We start from the raw sequence: 8,851 nt of genomic DNA on the forward strand, positions 1-8,851 counted from the left end.
CTTGGAAACGTTGATGCTGGAGAGGTGCAATCCGATCTTGTGTCACGTAAGAGATAGGTTTATTGTTGTGTATAGTGTTAAGGGTCCAAGAGTGTCCATTCTTGGATTATTAAGATTATACCTTCATGTGGTTTATCTATCTATTCCTTTACTTTCTTGTAATCGTGTTTAGTGTTTGTGTTGTAATCTTGTGTTCTTGTTGTTATTGTTAAATCCAAATCTTGTGCCTTGTGTTCATCTTGTTCTTCGCGTATTGTTGCTGTTTTGGTGTGAAATACACCTTGCTCACCTTGTATTCTTGTTGTATTTGTGAATCCGAGAGAGGTCTCCAATCGGTCCAAGGATCTTAGTGATTTGTGGACTGTTTTGGAGTATGTTTGTGGACTGTTTTTGAGTGATTTCGCGTCTTTCAAGTTTTTATCGTATCAATAGTGTTATAAATCTAGTCACAGTAAAGGATTCATGTGAGAATGTGTCAAATTATATTTGGGATCTTGAGCATTTGCTCATAGTTGTTGGGAAAATACAAAATAATCCCACCCAGGATAATATCCACACAAATAGCAATAACAAGAGAGTAACAACGACACCAAATATTATAACGGGGTAAACAAAATACCCAAATGAAGTAATACAATAACACTACTTTTGGTAGTGCCAAAAGACTATTACTATTATAAAAGAAACAACACTCTTTTATTTTATACAACTCACTTTAATATTACTCTGACACAATTATCTCACAGACTATAAAATATCTGTGGATTACTCTCCTTTTTTCTCTCTCTATTGCTCTCTCTCAATTTTTTGGTATAGAACAAAAAGGAGCACAATGCCTCCTTTTATAGGCAAAAATATGCCTACAACGTAAGCTATGGCAACACTAGAGCCAACCAATTTTGAAGCAGCAAAAGTTGAAGATTTTTGCTGCCATATTTGAACCAAGAAAGAAAAACAACTTTGAGAAAAAAAAAAAGGGAATTGGACCCCACAAATCTCTCCCTTAATTTTGATTTTTCTTCTTCATTTCAAGACTTGATCTCAATCTCTGAAAGTCTTCAAACTTGAGAAGTTTTATGAAAATATCTGCAACTTGATCATGGAATTTTACGTACTTGAGATCTACCTCTTTCTTGACAATGCATTCTCTGATGAAGTGATACCTTGTATCTATGTGTTTACTTCGATCATGATATACTGAATTCTTGAAAAGAGCATGTGCTGACTTGTTATCAATACAAATCATCGTAGCTGTAGTTTGTGGTAAGTTAAGCTCCTTCAATAATCTTCTCAACCAAATGACATGGCACGTACATGACGTTGCTTCCACATATTCAGCTTCGCACGTTAAGAGAGTAACAATGATTTGTTTCTTTGAGCTCCAAGAAACAACACAATTACCTAAAAAAAACATAAAACCTGATGTGTTTTTCTATCATCCACATATCCTGCATAATCGCTATCACAAAATCCCACAAGGTTAAAATCATCAGAAGAAGAATAAAACAGTCCAAGGTCTATCGTACCTTTTAGGTAACGAAGAATTCTTCTAGCAGCTTTCAAGTGAGTGGAGGTGGGAGCTTCCATGAATCGACTTACTACTCTAACTGCAAAAAATATATCTGGTATCGTACAGGTCAAGTATCTCAGACTTCCCACGAGACTTTTGAAAAGAGTGGAGTCCACTTTTTCACCATTATCAAACTTTGATAACTTTGTTCCACTTTCCATTGGGGTGTTCACATGATTGCAATCAAATATGTTGAATTTCTTCAAAATCTCCTTTGTATAGCTTTCTTGAGATATGAAGACGCCTTCCTCCATTTGCTTAACTTCTAGGTCCAAGTAATATGACATGAGACCTATGTCTGTCATCTCAAATTCAAGGGACATAGTTTTCTTGAAAACTTCAAACAACCGTGGATTATTACCCGTCAGAATAAGATCATCAACATAAAGACAAACAATCAAAATATCTCCATTGGTATGAACTTTAATGTAAAGATCATATTCATGGAGACAACGGATAAACCCATTTTATTGAAAATACTTGTCAATGCGACTATTCCACGCTTGTGGAGCTTGCTTCAATCCATATAAAGTTTTTTTTCAATTTCAACACTTTATCTTCGTGATTCTTGACCACAAAGCCTAATGGTTGTTCAACATAGACTTCTTCTTCAAGATATCCATTCAAAAATGCCGACTTGACATCTAGTTGATGGATTTTCACTTCATTTGTGCCGCCAAAGAGATCAGTAGACGTATCATCTCCATGCAGGCAACAAGTGCATAGACTTCTTCATAGTCAATGCCATATCTTTGCTTGTAGCCTTTAGCTACGAGTCTTGCCTTGTATCTTTCTACTTTTCCATGAGCATTCTTCTTTGCCTTGTATTTTCATTTGACTCCAATTGCTTGATGATCTTTAGGAAGAATTGTTAACTCCCAAGTGTTGTTCTTTATTATCGACTGAATTTCTTCCTCCATGGCTTGTCTCCACCTTTTATCTGTAACAACTTCTTTAAAATTTATTGGTTTACTGTCAGCATAAAGACAACACAAAAAATCAAAATTAGTAAATTCTTCTGTTTCATCATAGAGTTTTTGGATGCTCTTCATCCTCTGTGGCCTTTCACTTGAACTCTGATCTTGAGAAGAAGGAGATGCAATATTTTCTGGTAGGGTTGCATCCTGTGCAGGCGTCATGGTATCCTACTTTTCTTCATCTCCAAAGTATGGAAGAAAATCATATGTTCTTTCTTTCTGAGCCTCCTGGCCTTTCCAATTCCATGACGCTTCTTCATCAAATTCAACATCTCGACTGATCACTACTTTGTTGTTGCTTGGATTGTATAACTTATACCCTTTTAAACTAGTGTCATAGCCAATAAACACATACCTGATGCTTTGATCATCAAGTTTAGCTCTCACTTGATGTGGAACATGAGCATAGGCTATGCTCCCGAAAATTTTCAAGTGCTTGACACTTGGCTTTCTTCAGCTCCATGCTTCTTGAGGTGTTTGATCTTTCGCATTTCTTGTTGGAGACCTATTGCTTAAATAAACTGTACATGAAACAGTCTCGGCCCAAAATTTTTTTGGCATATTTTTAGCTTTCAACATACATCTTGCCATATTAAGAATTGTTCTATTCTTTCTTTCTGCAACTCCATTTTGTTGGGGCAAGTAAGGTACTGTTGGAGGGCAACGAATTCCATGAGACTGACAAAAGTCATTAAATTCTTTTGAAGTGAATTCGCCTCCTCTATCGGACCTTAAGGCTTTTATTTCATAGCCACTCTCTTTTTCTACAAGTGCTTTGAAATTTATAAAAGCAACAAAAGTTTCTGATTTTTGTTTCAAGAAATATACCTAAGTCTTTCTACTGAATTCATCAATAAAGAGTAAGAAGTATTTACTTTTACCAAAAGATGGTGGATCGATTGGACCACACACATCGGTGTGAAAAAGCTGAAGTGGATTAATTGCCCTTGACGTGGTTTCCTTCGGAAAACTCTTCCTTGCATATTTTCCAAGAAGACAAGCTTCACACAACTGATTGGGATGATTGATTGAAGGAATTCCATCAACCACGTTTTTGTCTCCCATTGATTTGAGAGCTTCAAAGTTCAAATGTCCAAATCGCATGTGTCAACACCATGACTCATCTTGCACATTAGCCTTCAAACACTTTACATTAATGGTCCTAAGATTCAAAGGAAATAATCTATTTTTTGCCATATGCACTTTGACAATTAAATTATTACTTGAATCTCTAAGCCAAAAATGCATATTTTTCATATGAATATCATATCTTTTTTCAAGAAGTTTGCCTAAACTTAAAATATTACTTTTTAGTTTTGGTACATAGTAAACCTCATTGATTAATTTGTGATCACCATTTTTTCGGGATATCAAAATAGTGCATATACCTTCAATTTGAATCTTTGAGGTATCTCCAAAAGACACATTACCTCTCGTCATCTTCTTGATCTCCACACACTTATCTTCGTATCTACACATATGATTACTTGCTCCATTATCAAGATACTATGAACTGTAATCATCTGTATCATCTTCTTTGAGTGCCATTAACAATGTTGACTCATCTTCTTCTTTGTTGTTGTCAACAAGGTTAGCTTTTTCTTCAACATTACTACGACATTTCCAAGAGTAATGTCCAAATTTATGACAGTTGTAGCATTCAATTTTAGATTTGTCATACCTCATTTCATTGGTACCTTAATAAGTTCCACGTTCTCTTCCTCTTCGTTGTGCACGACCACGACCTCTGAATGTTTGATGAGTTTTCTCTTCATTATTGAAGTTGTTGATATAACTCCTTCCTCTTCCACGACCTCCACGGCAACTACGGCCTCTCCATTGTCCATTTCCTCTGAAACTTTTTTCACCTCCAAAATCTTTGAAGGATGCCTGAGTTTGAAGAAGTTGCTCCAACGACTCTTCTTTTCTTCTTTTCATTTTTTCTTCGTGGGCTAGTAAAGATCCTTATAATTGCTCTACTATCATAGAATCTATATCTTTAAACTCCTCAATAGCACACACCACATAATTAAATTTGGGTGTTAAAGAGTGAAGGATCTTTTCTACCACACGCACATCATCTATTTTTTCCCCATACTTTTTTAGTTGATTCACAATAGGCATCACTCTTGAACAAAAATCCAAAATGAATTCGGATTCTTTCATTTTTAAAACTTTAAAATCAGCCCTTAGAGTTTGAAATTTTACCTTCTTCACCTTATCAACTCCTTAGAAAGAATTTTGTAAAATCCCCCAAACTTCCTTCGAGGTGGTTGCATCAGCCACCTTCTCAAACATACCATCATCCAGACATTAGTGGATGAGAGTGAGGTCCTGTTGATCTTTTTTCCTTGTCTTAATCAAGACATCTTTTTTATTTTGAGACAAAGTCTCCTCATTGGCGAATTTTGTATACCCTTTGTCTACAATGTCCCAAACGTCTTGAGAACCAAGAATGGCTTTCATTCGTAGACACCATTTTTCATAATTTTTTTGAAAAAGGGAATTAGACCCCACAATACTAGTTTAGGTGTACGCGCCCCGCGCGTGTACCTCACTTTATTGAGTTCAAACGTTACACTAAATAAGATATTTGTTTAAATAATAAAGATGAATACAATAATTAAATACATCTTTTGGAGAATTGAATTTAATTAAATCTAACCTCTACCAAAAAAAGATTCTTAAAGTCGATCGACATTTATCTACCATCTGTAAATTATAACAAAATAATACGATAATAGAGATATCAAAATAATACAACTAAACCTTATCTTTATATAAAAAAAATTTCTCAAAACAAAGATATACAAACAATACAATTAAACATAATATTTACCTAAAAAAATTTCTCAAAGCCGACCGACATTCATCTACCACTTGTAAATTCATCTACGGCCTGTAGACTACAATAAAATAATACAATAGTGATCACAAAACTTCAGTTTTGATGAAAATAATTCTTGTCTGAGCGAAAATTTTGATACTAAATAGGAGTATTTTTCTAATTGATCAGTGCAGAGGAAAATATTAATTGATTCTTCTTCCATATATTTTAGGAGTCACATATATTTTAGGAGTTTAGTTAATATAATAAAAGTAGTTAAATAATAAATTGAAGAAAATAGTGAAAAAACAGATTTGTCTAAAGAAAAGTCTTTTAATGAAGGACAAAAAATTCAAATAACTTTTTCAAAGATCACACTTTTAATATATTATAGATATAGATATAAATTATAGATATAGATATAGAAGAGGAAAATAATATATTTATTAGCTATTTGTAATAACACTGAAATCTCATTCTTTATTTTCCTTTTGTTCTTTGTAGCTGAAATTGATGAATAATATGATTATGCTTTGTTTTAATTGATGAATACATTTGTTTCCTTCGTTTTAATTTACTTGTCCATACTAACTTACACTTTCCTTAAAATAATATTTATTAGGAGTTTATTTTACTGAAATATTCTTATTACTTATGTTTTAAAAAATTTAATCTCACTATTAATACTTTCTATAGTTATGTAATAATAAAAATAGTAGTATTAGAATAATATACGTATAAATTAGACAAATAAAATAAAACAAAGAAAATTACATACTATATAATTGAACCAAAAGAAGTAGTTTCTCATATGGCACTTTTTCGCTTCTCTTTGTAAACTGTAAACTTGTGTAACTATTTTCTCTCTGTGTATTTTTGGACCAATGAATATGATGGTGATGAAGGAAGTAAATTTGTCAACACAGTATTTTTTTTGTTTTCATTCAGTACCCGCATTGGAGCCCGACTAATCTGGATTCGCGCCGGGAAGGGCTCCATTGGGGGGTAGTACTCCCAACAGAGTTTTCTCCATATCCAGGATTGAACTCTCGACCTCTGGTTAAGGGTGGAGCAGCCCCATCTGCTACACCACAATCCATGTTCGTTTCTACATAGTCTTTTTAACATTTCAAGAACTATTCCTTCCACTGTGAAAAAAATGGTGTTTTCAGTCATTTCATTTTATTTCTAAATAAATGATATTTTAAATAATCAAGAAGATATGAATGATCTTCTTTCAATTATATATTAGTATACGTATTCGCGCGATGCACGGATAAAAATATTATTTCTAATCTTTTTGTTGTGATATTCAAGCATGTTAAATCTTATTATCTTAAACAGAATCTTATTATCATATTATTCCGTAATAAAATAAACAAATAAAATTCAATTATCATAGTATTCCTTAATAAAATAAACTTCTATCCCCAACTCCTTCCCCCTTCCCCATCCACCATTCCATAGCCAAAGTTATGCACATAGTGACGATGAATCATAAAATATTGAAAACTTTTATATTTCATATTTTATTTTTTATGTTGTTCATTATTTAAATTTATTAACTTATTAATATTAATTTTTAATAGTTTATAACTTGGCTTAATGTAGTTATTAAGTGCTCTTTTGATTAATATGAAGTAGCTATATTAATTTTGTTTACTTGTGATTTTCTTATTTTTAAATTTTTATTATATTATTCACATCTTTTTAATTTAAAATTTATTGATAGTAATATATGTATTATCTAATTAATACATTGTATTCTCAAAATTAGTTCAAAATATCACCCCCACTCCCTTATCTTTATATTTTTTTCCTATTGTATTTAATAGTTTTCTCTTGTATTTTGACATTTATGTTCTTGCTTATCTCAAAACGTATAATGCTAATTTAAAATTTAAGGTTCTTATTTTTTTATATTTTAATATTCATGTAATTCATTATTTACCAAAATTTTACTTACATTGTATGTATTATTTAAGATTCGGTTTACTATAGTTAAAATTACTTTTTTTTTTTATCTAAACATAAAGTTATACCCTTCAAACTGGTTACACTATAATTGTAACTTATTTTCTAATTTTGTCCTGACTTACAGTTGTGTTATTTATGCTTGTAAATAACTTACCATTTCGCTTAATATCCCTACTTATTATTTATTTTTAATGTATAAAATAAATATGTATTTTTCTAATTCTTGAAATTTAATTTATTTCTTATGGTTCATAATTTTTCCACTATCTATCATACTTTATTTTAAATTATAACTTTATGTTACTACAAAATATAAATAGAGATATAATTTGGATATTTCTTTTAAATTATAATTTTATATTATTATTATTATTATTATATATAAATAGAAATATTGATTTACTGTTTATCTATTTAAATTTTTATCTATATGTCTACCATATACATAAGTACTAATATGTATATACGCTGGTAATTACTAATGCACCCTCAAAACCATGAAAAAATGTACATAATAATGCAAAATTTACAATCATATTTTTTTTAAAAAAACTCACGTTGAAGAAAAAAATCAAAAAATAAAATAATATCCGTCTGATTTGATTTTTTGAACTTCGATCAACAACTTTTCTGAGCTTCTTCATCTTAATAAGGTCGTTACGATATTTTGATCTGTTTTCAATAAAACTTGGGTCCTCATAATCAAATTCTCTGGGAACGTACCCAATAACCCGATTTATTGGTTCACGATGATCTAATTGAGTTAATCCTAAACTAAAAGATGGAGTATCATCGATTTACTAAATAATAATGAGTGAATGCAGTACATGCAAGAACTTACTCTATAGAATTTTAATTTTTTGATAGAGTAGAAAAAAAAAATCTTACTCAAAGTCGAAAAAAAAGAATTTGAACTTATTGAATAAACAACATGCAAGAAATTGTTCAATCATAATCTATGATTTTTTAGTAAAGTCGAAAAAAAAAACTAAGCTCGGATTTTAAAAATTACAGAATGTTGAAAAATGACATTTTTGTTAGAATTGAATAAAATTGGGTAAAACTTTGAATAAAAAATGGTAATGAATTCAAAAATAGTAACATTACATAATGGTTCCTTGATTTTAGGCTTCTTTCAAGGGGAACAAACCGTATAAAAATTAATAAAGTTATGTATACGTACTTTTCGAGACAAAAATTTAAAAAGTTAAATTTTTATAATCTATTTTGAATTTTGAATTTTGTGTTATAAGTGATACTTAATTTATAGTTTTATGTAATTTTTAGTTATTTTTTTGTCAGTTGAAAGCAAGTGGGTTTAAACATTATACTCAAACTTATATGACTCTGAATAAGATGTTTTGTTATTGAGATGTAAAGAGTATGTCTGTAAATAAATATCCTTTTATAAAAACTAAATTCTCTCCATTTCATTTTATGTGTCGCTATTTGATCGGATACGAAATTTAAGAAATAAATGATGATTTTGTAAAGTTTACA

The sequence above is a fragment of the Capsicum annuum genome, chromosome 3 (assembly GCF_002878395.1).
Source record: "Capsicum annuum cultivar UCD-10X-F1 chromosome 3, UCD10Xv1.1, whole genome shotgun sequence".
In the NCBI taxonomy this organism is placed as follows: Eukaryota; Viridiplantae; Streptophyta; class Magnoliopsida; order Solanales; family Solanaceae; genus Capsicum; species Capsicum annuum.